Below are 12,318 nucleotides of genomic sequence, written 5' to 3'. Positions count from 1 at the left end.
GTCGGCATGAGTGGAGCTTTATAAACGTCTGTACTTACTGCGCCCCATAAGAAATCGTTTATCCCCGTTCAAAAGAGATTGTGCGATGTCCTGCAGCAAACCTTTGACAGTTTGAAAAGAGGAATTTATTCTGCTTCCTGTGCGTGCAGTAGTTACAAAGTTGAACGCCTTTACACGATCTGCTGCAGTTTTCAGTGGGCGGGCTTTGTCAAATGGCTTGGAAAAACGCACTGTGTTTCGGCTCGGGAAACATCATGAGCAGTGTCCTGCATGTTTTCTGTGTATAGCTGTCTTTTAACGCATACAGAATTCATTCGAAATCATTGATTTCTCCAATTAACAAAGGTCCCTTAAAGGATGAGTCAAAGTAACGTCTAATCGGATTAGTTTCCTTAGAGCTGGTTTAGAGTTTGCTCAAGAGTTTACCTTTCACAGATGCGCAAAGAAGAATGTTGGGGGTGCACGCTTCAAGGCGCCTTACAGCTGTAGGGAGTGATTCGAGGCGATTCATGGCGTGTGCTCGTTCCCTTATACCGTACGCCCCGGGGTGCAGTGCTATGACGATTGCTGTAGTCGTGGCCGAGTGGTTAAGGCGATGAACTAGAAATCCATTGGGGTCTCTCCGCGCCTGTTTGAATCCTGCCGACTACATTGTCCGTCTCCAGTTGGTGTGTTCCGGCGCAAGCAAAGAAGCGCGCCTCTTTGCTGTTTCTGGTGGTTTTAAAACACCCAATCGCTTGTACCCGCTGCCTTAGAAATAAATTCTTCAGCGTCCGTGAATGGCATTTTGCAGCTGGAAGCAGATGTCGACGCGTTTTGCACAGAGCACCAAAAAAGCGTCTTTTTTGAAGGCCCAGGCACTAAGCATTGGTGGTTCAGTGGTAGAATTCTCGCCTAACATGCGGGAGGCTCGGGTTCGATTCCCGGCCAATGCAGTGGCTTTTGAAGCGAACGGCTCCATCACTTGCATCCCCTTGCAACTTGCAACTGAAAACCCACTGAAGCTAAGCAGGTGTGAGCCAGGTCAGTACCCGGATGAGGATGAGCTACAGGGAAAAACAACGCTTTCAGCTGGAAGCGGTGTTAATGGTGCCGGCGGGGGGGGCGCTCACCCTGAGGTCTGTGCGGTTCCCAATTCCCCAGTATAGTGACGGAGATGCTGTGTTGTAAGAGGGCGCTGTCTTTTGGATGAGATGTAAAACCGAGATCACAGCGCTCTGTGGTCATTAAAAATGACCACCAAAACCTTTGACAAAAGCTCTTGGTAATTGATGGTCTTCAAAAATGCTTCTCCTTTAGGTACATTTTAAATCAGCTGAAAAATGCCGTGAAATGGGGGGGCACTTCACGCCAGTGTAGGATTTGGATTACAAGAACCATGAAACTGCACGAGAAAGGCCGTACACTTAATTACACGGCTTTCTATTCAAAGGAGGACAAAAGAAATTCCCTGAGTTTGATTTTTTGCAGCACAGAGAGAAGCATTGTTGTGAGGCCGGTTAGCTCAGTTGGTTAGAGCGTGGTGCTAATAACGCCAAGGTCACAGGTTCGAGTCCCATACGGGCCAGGTCCTTTTCTCCTCTCTTACCAAAGCTGTTAGGTTCCTTTCCGTGGTGAGAGGGGTTGTCATGCAACGCTGCCACATAGTGCCGACAGACAAGAGTGTTGCGGGAGAAGAGAAAAGTGTTTGAAGATTTAAGAGTGTCTTAGGTGGAGCCAAAATCAAGTGTCACAAATGCAAGTGGTTGGATTTCCAATGTTTAATATGGTAAAAATAAGCGGAAGTTATTTGCCGGTCCGGCACAGTCTGCCATGCTTTTGTCAGATACTGTAAAGTGGTGTCGAACTGGGTGTCGAAATGGAGCCTCACCATTTGCATATGTGAGGCTCCAGTTATACATCGAGTGTCACATTAAATGACAAAAATGAAGAGAGTTAAAGCAGCTGGAGAGGTTTTCTTATAACTTTTGAGCTGACACAGTTTTGGAAAATGTTTCCTTCACGCTGCACTGTACAACATAGGCAGCCAAGAGTCTCCAAAACAAAACAGAATTGACAGATAGGAGAAAATTCCCACCCGTCCTGAAGTTCCCAAAATCCAGCACTGAGCGTAAACAAAGTGTCTAACTAGTGTGGGAATGCTAACCCTAACCCTAGCTGGAGTTTGAGCAATCCAGCACTGAGCGTAAAAAGATGAGTCAAAGTAACGTCTAATCGGATTAGTTTCCTTAGAGCTGGTTCAGAGTTTGCTCAAGAGTTTACCTTTCACAGATGCGCAAAGAAGAATGTTGGGGGTGCACGCTTCAAGGCGCCTTACAGCTGTAGGGAGTGATTCGAGACGATTCGTGGCGTGTGCTCGTTCCCATATACCTTACGCCCCGGGGTGCAGTGCTAGGATGACGTACAATAACGCTTGGGCACATAACGGCGTTATATGCGAGTGCGGGACGTGAGGGTTTTCGTTTGTTCGTTTTGTTTTGCTCTGCTCTGCTTTGCTTTGTTTTGCTTTCCATCACGTTGGTAAGAGCGTAAATAAAAAGGCGATTCCTGCGTCTACCACTAATGTAAGAGCTATTTCAAGTGCGACGTGGTGTGGCTTTTCAAATGCTTGTGGGCATTTCTCTGTTGTTGATTCTTTTTTTGTGTGTAACAAAGTGGCATTTTCATGTCCGGACGGGGAGACTTTATCATTCTGACATGAAGCCACCCTTAAGTCCTCTGAGGCGTGTCTGTCTGCAAGGCTTGTATTTTGGAAATGTTTTTTTGAAACAGAGAACGACTTTGAAATAGGCTTCCGGATTGGGCACACCCGTACGGATTGGGCACGCCCGCAAGCCGAGAGCCACAGGCGATGAGCCCGGAGCTGAACGGGCCCCACTGGCTCGTTTGTAAGGCCAGGTGCATTGCCAACCACGACCGTCAGGGCAGAGGCTTTGAAGGCGGCCTGGGCTCCTGCAGCTGTGCAGCCACGCACTTTGGTTTCTCTTCATTTCGTACAAATCTTTCGCTTTTTACTAAAGATTTCCGTGGAGAGGAGCATGAATGAGCTCCATGCAATTTTTGTGCTTCCCTGCCTTCGGGTGGGGCGCAGCTGGGCTGGTCAAAGAGAGAAAACAACAACGCTCACAATCGCTCTTGTTATGGCGATTGTGGCCGTCTGCTCTGCGAGTCCTCGGTCTCCGCCCGTCTGATTGGCGCTCTCTTCTTTGGGGGGCGGGAAGTGTCCGGCCGCAGGGGATCTTCAGACCTCGCTTTGCATAGCGGCTTCCCAGAGTGCGTCGTTTCCAGCACAGTGTGGCCGGGTGTTTTCCGAGTTATCGCACGGATTGGGCACGCCCGCAAGCCAAGAGCCGCAGGCGATGAGCCCGGAGCTGAACGGGCCCCACGGTGGAAAGAACGCATGGGTTCTAATCCCATTCTCGTTGCTCTCCATGTCTGACACGTGTGCCCGTTCGACGTTGGCCTTCCTGTCGTTTGCTCCGGTACTAGAGCCGTACATTTTCTAGCGGTGGCTGAACATGGTATAGTAGGTTAACGTCGGTATCGAGCAGTAACAGTAACAGTATTTACGTGCCGCTGCTGCCAAGTGGCTCTGGGTTGAGACTGCGTTTTCACTTACTTGCAACGCAAAAGGAGAAAGCGATTTTTGACAGTCTCTCGAGAGACTGCGCTAGGTGTTTAGGGATAGACTTTGTCAGTTCCCCCTGGGATGATGGCCTCTCAAATAGTTTGTGATTCCTATAGACGTTTATACAGTAGAAGCCTGCTTCGTGGCTTAAATCCAAGCTAAGGAAACGAGTTAGAGGTCTGATGCAGAACTGCAAATTCAATGAACAGGAACACTACAGTACATTGAACTGTATGTGTGAGGAAAGCTGCCCCCTTCTGTCCCTTGTCGACCGAACAGAGGACTGTAAAAGATACCGCCAAGAAACTTTAGGATGCCGGTTGGAATCCAGCTCCAAAGAAGCCCCTTTGGGTGTTATGTCATCAAAAAGTAAGAACAGCGAATCTCCCTTTGATCAAAAGCGCAACAGAACTGTTTTCCGTGGAGCAGGTTTCAGACCTGTAGACCTGTTTTATTTGTAGGGCAGGGTGCATTCCCAAACACAAATCTCCTGTTTTAGAAATGCTTTGGGCGGCGTGAAGTGAAAATAAGAAATGGGCTCCAGATGCACATGGAAGCAATCAAGTGTTTGATCCGAGCTGTTTCAAAGACAGCTCAAGAGCTTTCCTTTCACAGAGGCGCAACGATTAATGATGGGGGTGCACCCTTCAATGCGCCTTACGACGCTAGGGAGTGATTGAGAGGATTCGTAGCGTGTGCTCATTTCCCTCAATTCCCCGTGTTGCGGTGGTAGGATGACGTTAATTACTGCTTCGACACGTAATGGCATTATAATCAAGTGCAGGAGCTGAGGGCTTTTGTTTTGTTTCGTTTTCCATGGCGTTCGTAAGCGCGCAAATCAAAGGCAATTCCTGCGTCTAACAGGAACTCATGTCTGCACGAATGCTTTTGAAAGTGCAGTGTGGTGCAGCTTGTAAAATCCTTGTCCACATTTGTGGTTTGTTGATGTTTTTTCTGTCTGCCAAAGTTGCATTTTGACATCCGGACTGGGGGACTTTATCATTTGAACGTGAAGCCAGCCTTAAACCTTGAGGCGTGTCTGTCTGCCGGCACGAATCTTGTGAAAGGTTTTTTTTTTTAACGGAGAGCGACTTTAAAAAGGTTTCCGCAGCCACCTCGCACTCCGTGTTAGATTATAGGAGGAATGCGGCGGCGGCGAGCCCGCTTTTGTCGTGGCCGAGTGGTTAAGGCGATGGACCCGAAATGCGTTGAGGACTCCCTGCGCAGGTTCGGAATTTACCGACTCCAGCGTCTGCCGCACGTCGCCTTGTGCCTGAGCGGCAAAGTCAAAGTGCCGCTTCTCCTTTCCCGGTACTATAAAAACGCTAAATCGCTTGGCCCCGCTGCCATGGAAAGCAATTCTTCAGATAACCACACATTTTGCGTTCGCACCTCTGGTGCTCTACTTATGCCTTTGAAAACCTAATGAATAAAGCTGTAAGAACCGACACGATGTGTAGGTGCTCTTAAAGCACGCAGTAAAGAACTGTTAACAGCAAGGGTTTCAGTGGGTTAACTGAGGAGAAGGCGTGATCGCTAATTGTTGACTTTTTATTTGGTGTTAGAAACACTCTTACTGTGCATGATGTGCAACAAATGTAGCCACAGAAATTGCATCACGCTTTCATGTATGCTATTGCAGACACCAACGTTGCCTAGATAGAAAACCGAAATAGCCGTGGGTTTGCTTGCTGGTCTGAAGGATCTCTCTTCGAATCTCTATCATTTGTCAATGAAAGTAAAAGGCGCTGCAATCTCATACGTTCAGAATCAAACCCGCAGCTGTTTTTCGACTTTATTTCTTGACTAATTACAACTGAGTGTCGCATGAGCAGTTACGTAAACGTGTCTGGTATATTTGAACACAAATGCCGTTCTTCAATTAAAACTAACAGTACATTGTCAGGGACATTCAGTTCTATACAAACAAGAGACAGACGAGAATATTTCTACTTTTCATGTGGACTACGTGTTGACTTACTGATCGGAATAATTGAAAAGTTCGGGTTCATAGCCGATGCAGTGCGTGCTAATTAGAACAACAGCAACGCTGAGCTCTCAGCACCGTACTGAGCCCAGGTGTTTTTCTAAAGCTGTCAGGTGCAGTTCATTTACATGAAGGAAATCTCTTACTGGGTACGATTACAATACAGTAAGTAGCACAGACTACTTAGGGAGTAGCCCGATGCGTTTAAAAACGACCCGAGCCAGACAGGAGTCGAACCTGCAATCTCCTGATCTGTAGTCAGACGCGTTATCCATTGCACCACTGGCCCTGGTGTGACACTGCAGGACTGTAACCCAGTGAGATCAGCACTGCAACTAGTAAAATATTACCCCCGGTCCATTCTTTTCCAAAAGTGAGAAACACCTGTTTTCTACATTTTGTCTGTTTTAAAACCATATCTCTTTAAACCAAACCAAGAGTTTGTCTTTTGCACTGATATTCTGATTCATTTCGATTTCAAAGAAAAAAACATTATCTTCCAAAGCATCATAAAATGGTCCCTTCTTCCAGACTCTACTTCTCTCTTGTAGTAGTACAGCAGACCTTTCCAGGTGAGCAGATCACAAAGTCCGAAATGAGCTTCCTCCATCAAGTAAAGTACCCGAACATGACTCTGTCTTCATAAAAGCACCCCTGTAATAAAGAAATTAAATCTGAAATCAAGAGGGCAGTTGCCTACTGAAGTTCAAGAAGTCCTCAATTTTACCCTAGCAACACATTAAAGGCTCATCTATACAAGTACGATTCTAGAAATGCTCACCAGATTACGTTTTAAGAAGGAACTGCGCCCCAGGTTCCGCTGAGATCTTAACTCGGATGGCAGGATTCAGAGTCCGGAGTGCGGACTGATGGCACATGGAGGGTCCACATACTGTGGATCCCTCAGTGATCTTCCGCGTGTTCAAACCGCCAGCGTTTGACTCCCCTGTCCCCGTGACCTCATTGCTCTGCTCTTGCCTCTGTGCAGCCAAGCCCGACTCACGGTAAAGTGAAAAAAATATGCCCTCAACATGAGATTTGCTCTGGAGCGAGGATAGATGTTACCTTTTTATCATTGAACAGGATGTATGTGATGTGGCGACTAGGTTCCATTTTGTATCCTCTTTAAAAGATTAAGGACTGGGGTGAGCGTGATTTACCACCCTTTCAGCTAATAACCCGACATGCGGACCGTTTAAGCTGCATAGACTCGGTCGTTTAACTCTTCTCCATTAGCAGGGTTAAGGTTAAAGAAAAAAACATTGCTGACTTCTTTTTTTTTGCCAGCCGCGAGCGCTGATTAGCAAGGTTTGTATTTCATGTTTTGCAAGTTGCATCCATTTTAAGAAAAACAAGTCGTTCAAGACAGGAAATGAATACTTGCATTTCATTAAGTCTAGCCATAGGCGGTTGTCCATAATGACCAGTTCTGTTCGAGAAGACAGAACAAAAAAAGGCACTGCTGGGATTCGGACCCAGGGTCTCCTGTTTACTAGACAGGTGCTTTAAGCAACTAAGCCACGGCACCCCGGGAGCGCTGTCCTTTTGCAGCCACTTGGACACACCACTCAGACACATCTGCATTCGGTGTGTGCTCCGCCTGCTCGCTGAGCAAGTTGCCACCTTTACATACAATAGCAACATCGACACCAAGAGAAAGGATGACAAATGGCTTTTATCTGGAACTTTTCACGTCCAAGGAGCTCAATGTGCTTTCTGTGTACAACAGGGCCACTGAACTCCACACTGGCCACTGAACCACAGCAGTGGCTTGCTGGCTTGACATCTCCCAAGGAAAATGTTGAAATCGCATGTGGAACAGGAAAATGACCCTCGAGTACAAGGGAAAAAAATGAAAAAGATCATCTGGAGCGCGCTAGCTCATGTCCGGACAGTCCAGTTTCCGCGACGAGGCGATGGCGATGGAGTGCTAATCCATTGTGCTCTGCACGCATGGGTTCGAATCCCATCCTAGTCGCTCTCCATGTCTGACACGTGTGCCTGTTCGACGTTGGCCCTCCTGTCGTTTGCTCCGGTACTAGAGCCGAACATTTTCTAGCGGTGGCTGAACATGGTATCGAGCGTAGGCTAACGTCGTATCGAGCAGTAACAGTATTTACGTGCCGCTGCTGCCAAGTGGCTCTGGGTTGAGATCGCGTTTTCACTTACTTGCAACGCAAACGGAGAAAGTGATTTTTGACAGTCTTTCGAGAGACTGCGCTAGGTGTTTAGGCATAGACTTTGTCAGTTCCCCCTGGGATGATGGCCTCTCAAATAGCTTGTGATTCCTCTAGACGTTTATACAGTAGAAGCCTGCTTCGTGGCTTAAATCCAAGATAAGGAAACGAGTTAGAGGTCTGTTACGACCCCAAGTGTTTAGGGGTAAAGGGGTGTATCATTTAGGATAATTCTTTTGGAAGCAGGGGGATTCTGGTGAGGGACTAGTAAGCGTGATAAGGGTAAGGAACTAGAGTGGTGCCAAAGAAAAGAAAATAAACAAAATGGAGCTGGCTAGGACAGTGAGGGAAAGCTAATCTGACTACAAAAGAAAACCCGAAACACACGGTCTTCGGCGTCTTCAACACCCTAGCTAACCTGTACTGACTACCCAAAACCATACAAGACAAATGGCACTCACCCGTACTAAACTAGTGTACTAATACAAAGTCAACTAAGTGTGTAAGTGTACCCAACAACCTAAACTAACCTTATATACAAAAGTTCACACAAAAACACAAGTGAACCAGGAATACAAATAAGGGAAAACAAGAGTAATAAACAGGAGCAGGGTACAAAAGCGAAGCAAAGCGAAAACCAAAACCAAACGGGACCGAAGTCAAACGAAAGGCCTCTTCTTTCTGAAAGCCTCCATGTTATATAGTGAATAAGATGTGTTCTGATTGGCTGAGGGCTGTTTGATGATGACATCATATTGAAACAGTGGTGTGATGGTTGACAGTGTTTGACATAACAGAAAAAACACACACAGAACACACACTGGGACGTAACACCCCCACCCATAAAAACAAACATCTAATGTTTGGACAATGAAGACAAAACCAATCAAACAATATGCTATACTCTACCCCCAGCCAGGTCATTTCCAAGAATAAGAGTTACTCCATTAACAGGTAGCGAAGGACATACCCCAACTCTAACAAATCCAGTAACTAAACCACATTGTAGATGTACACAGTGTAAAGGCACTTTCATAAAACCCATTTCGATGCCTTGAACTAATACGCTCGAACCACAGAAAGATTTATCAGACAAAGGCAGTGCATCCACAACAATAAATGACTGGGCTGCTCCACTATCTCTAAATATTTTAATTGTTTTCTGGTCTTCTGGTTTACCTTGTAGCGGCGAGGCTTATTAATAAGAAATAATTAAGTGTTTCTGAGCTTTCCCAAATTATTTCTCTGTTCATCTCTGTGGTGCAGCCACAGAGAAACTATTCATGCAAGCTGATTTAAGGTTTGATTAGGACAGCTCCCAAAGGGGGATGCACTTAGCTAAGCCTGGCTATCATGATCAATGGTCATCCATTGGTGCCTATCTGTCTAGGGAGTGCCAGTTGGACATCTGGACTGCATTCCTAAGTGTCAGGAGTAAGTGACTCATATCTCACCTTGATCAACCAATCAGGGACTGGTAGGGCCGAGTAACCCACATGGGACTCTGATGCCCATGGAACTTTCGACCAATCAATGAGCTGAAGTTCCTCCAGGTAAAAACAGGCAACACAGAGAGCCTGAGAGATTCAACAAGATTCGGCTTCAGTAAGAGTCAGTAAGATTCTGGAGAGGATTCTGTGGACTGTTCTAAAGGGAATTCAAAGGAGAATTCCAGGGCAGGACGGCCCAGGAGCAGAAGGATCCCAAGGGCAGGACATTCTCGCAGCGCGCCTCCTGACCATCCTGAGACTCAGCCCGGACAACCACAGAACGGCCAGTGTGTCCGAGTGCCAGAACTTTCCTTTGTTCTAAGAGTCTAGAGCGGAGGTTGCCAGAGAGTAACCAGAGGATCCACTCGAGGTTAGCACCAGCAGCAAGCCTCGTGAACAGGTCGGAACTGTGGACAGCTGAATCACTATTCAGAACTAGCTCTTCATCAGGAATGAACCGGTCCTCTTCCTGACTTGCTGGGACCCACAGTCATCTTTTCTCCTGTGCACAAACTTTGCTAGTTAAAGCCAACAGTGAGCATCAGCAGCGCACCGTTGCAAGCCGCACATCACAGCCTGGCACCGAGCCAGAGAGCGCGGATTGGACAGCAACAGCCTGCAACTGTTTCTTTGTGCCCGCAGGAGATCTGAATCCCCAGAAATTGGATGAGTATTCAACTTCAATGCATTACAGCTCGAGAATTCAATTGTTATCCCAACCAGTTGATATCAATTTATTTCCTAAGAGTTATGTACTTGTTTTGAGTATCTAATGTAGAAGTTGTAACCAAGTTCAATTACGAAACGGTATAAATGAATGATATACTGAACGTATGTCCTCTTGATATGTGTAACACTTAGTAACTGACTGAATATATACCTTTTGTATTCTGATAACCCTCTCGATAAGATCTGTTAGGTTTACATGCATATTCTATGTATTAATAAATGTATCCTCGTGTATTAGTACCTGTGTGTGTGCGTTGTTTGAGTTATGTCGCATGGTTGGATTCTAAAGCCATCAAAAGAATCAACTTTGTGATTTACTGCTACAATTAATAATTGTCTCAGTAAATGCCCAAACCCTACAGAACTGGTGCCTTCAGAGAGCCACTATGATTACATATTTGGCGTCCCTGAGCCGGTTTTCTTACAACCTGTTAGCGAAACGAATCCTTCCATAATAAATGGTTCATAACTAGGGTCAGGGAGACGGTTTTCACTAGACAACGGAATAGCAGAACGGGAAACAGTCTTAACAAACCCAGCACTCTTAGGATGTTGCTGTTGCTGCTGATTATGTTTTAGGGCCAAACAATCTGCAATTATATGACCTCTCTTGTGACAATAAAAACATTCACGCTCCTCTTTAAGACGTGAGGAACTAGTTTTTACTGGGGGAGACTGAGACTGGGAACTTAGAGTAGACAAAGTCTTCTCCGCACGCACAGACATGAAAACATTCTTATGAGTGAGCACGAACTCATCTGCCAAAACAGCGGCTTGCGATAAAGTAGTTACTTTTTGCTCATTCAAATACACAACAATGCGTTCAGGCAAACAGTTCTTAAATTCCTCTAAGAGCATTAACTCACGCAATGAGTTAAAGTCACTCACTTTACTGGCTACAACCCATTTATCAAAGAGAGTGCCCTTCTCTCTAGCAAATTCAACAAATGTCTGGTCTGACACTTTACGATGATTTCTGAAGCGTTGTCTATAAGCCTCAGGAACTAATTCATAAGCCCGTAAGATAGCAGCTTTCACAGTATTGTAATTCAAACTTTCTTCTAAAGAAATTGTAGAACATACTTCCTGAGCTTTGCCCACTAATCTACACTGCAAAAGCAGTGACCAAACCTCCTTAGGCCAACGAAGTGATGTGGCAATTCGCTCGAATGCACCAAAGTACGAATCAACTTCCGTCTCCCTAAACAGAGGAACTAAAGCAATGTGCTTACTTACATCAAAGGTGGTAGAGAGTGGATCTCGCAAAGGAGACACGCTAGAGGCCTCGGAGTGGGTCGGCTGCACAGCAGGAGAATTCTTTCGTGCTTCTAGCTCAAGCTGTCGGAGCTTAACCTCTTTCTCCGCCTCGATCTCCATCTTACGAATTGCAAGGCGCAATTCAAATTCTGCCTGGCGTACTTGGGCTTTTTCCTGCGCCTCCATGTGCAAGCGGGCCAAATGAACTTTCAGGCGAGTATCGCTTTTTGACCCGGTGGAGACCGGAGAGAACGGTTCAAAGGGAGGCAAGGTGGCCTTGACCTCAGCCTCCACTAAGTGTTCACCCACCCCCTGCACCTCGTCCTGTTCTTCCACCACCATAGCAGGTTTAGCAGCAGCCCCAGGAGAACCGGCGTACCTGCTCGTTAATGCAATGACCTCTAACTCTACCAACCTATCCATCACAGCTCTCTTGACGTCCCTTTTAAGAGCTTGCGTCGAAACCTGAATCTGGAAGTAATCAGCAATTTGGAGCAATTCGTCCTTCCTACACTTATCCAGCTGCTCAAAGGAAGGTTCCTCCACAAACTTTCGCAAATCAAAAGTAGCCATAACTACAGTACCTTGCCAAAACACAATCCACAAATCAAAATCCTGTACCAACACAAAAATTCTGCAACACAAAAAAAAATCCTTAGGACGGGAATTTGATATCCCGGACGAGCCCCCAATAATGTTACGACCCCAAGTGTCTAGGGGAAAAGGGGTGTAACATTTAGGATAATTCTTTTGGAAGCAGATGGGTGTTGGTGAGGGACTAGGAAGCGTGATAAGGGTAAGGAACTAGAGTGGTGCCAAAGAAAAGAAAATAACAAACAAAATGGAGCTGGCTAGGAAAGTGAGGGAAAGCTAATCCGACTACAAAAGAAAACCAGAAACACACGGTCTTCTGCGTCTTCAACACCCTAGTTAACCTGCACTGACTACCCAAAACCATACAAGACAAATGGCACTCACCCGTACTAAACTAGTGTACTAATACAAAATTAACTAAGTGTGTAAGTGTACCCAACAACCTAAACTAACCTT

General features: G+C 46.1%; 3 non-coding genes across 3 annotated transcripts; 2 read left to right on the top strand and 1 right to left on the bottom strand.

The window, feature by feature from the left end:
* Nucleotides 1-864: 864 nt before the first annotated feature.
* trnav-aac (transfer RNA valine (anticodon AAC)) lies at nt 865-935 on the top strand. Its single transcript has one exon. It is a non-coding gene; the product is annotated as a tRNA-Val (tRNA).
* Nucleotides 936-2,970: 2,035 nt separating this feature from the next.
* Nucleotides 2,971-3,087, top strand: LOC148632697 (U5 spliceosomal RNA). Its single transcript, XR_015934233.1, has one exon. It is a non-coding gene; the product is annotated as a U5 spliceosomal RNA (small nuclear RNA).
* A 2,744-nt stretch (nt 3,088-5,831) lies between these two features.
* Nucleotides 5,832-5,904, bottom strand: trnac-aca (transfer RNA cysteine (anticodon ACA)). Its single transcript has one exon. It is a non-coding gene; the product is annotated as a tRNA-Cys (tRNA).
* Nucleotides 5,905-12,318: the final 6,414 nt, after the last annotated feature.

The sequence above is a fragment of the Lepisosteus platostomus genome, unplaced genomic scaffold (assembly GCF_059453375.1).
Source record: "Lepisosteus platostomus isolate fLepPlt1 unplaced genomic scaffold, fLepPlt1.hap1 Scaffold_60_H1, whole genome shotgun sequence".
Taxonomy (NCBI): Eukaryota; Metazoa; Chordata; class Actinopteri; order Semionotiformes; family Lepisosteidae; genus Lepisosteus; species Lepisosteus platostomus.
This window is presented reverse-complemented; position numbering and strand designations above follow the sequence as displayed.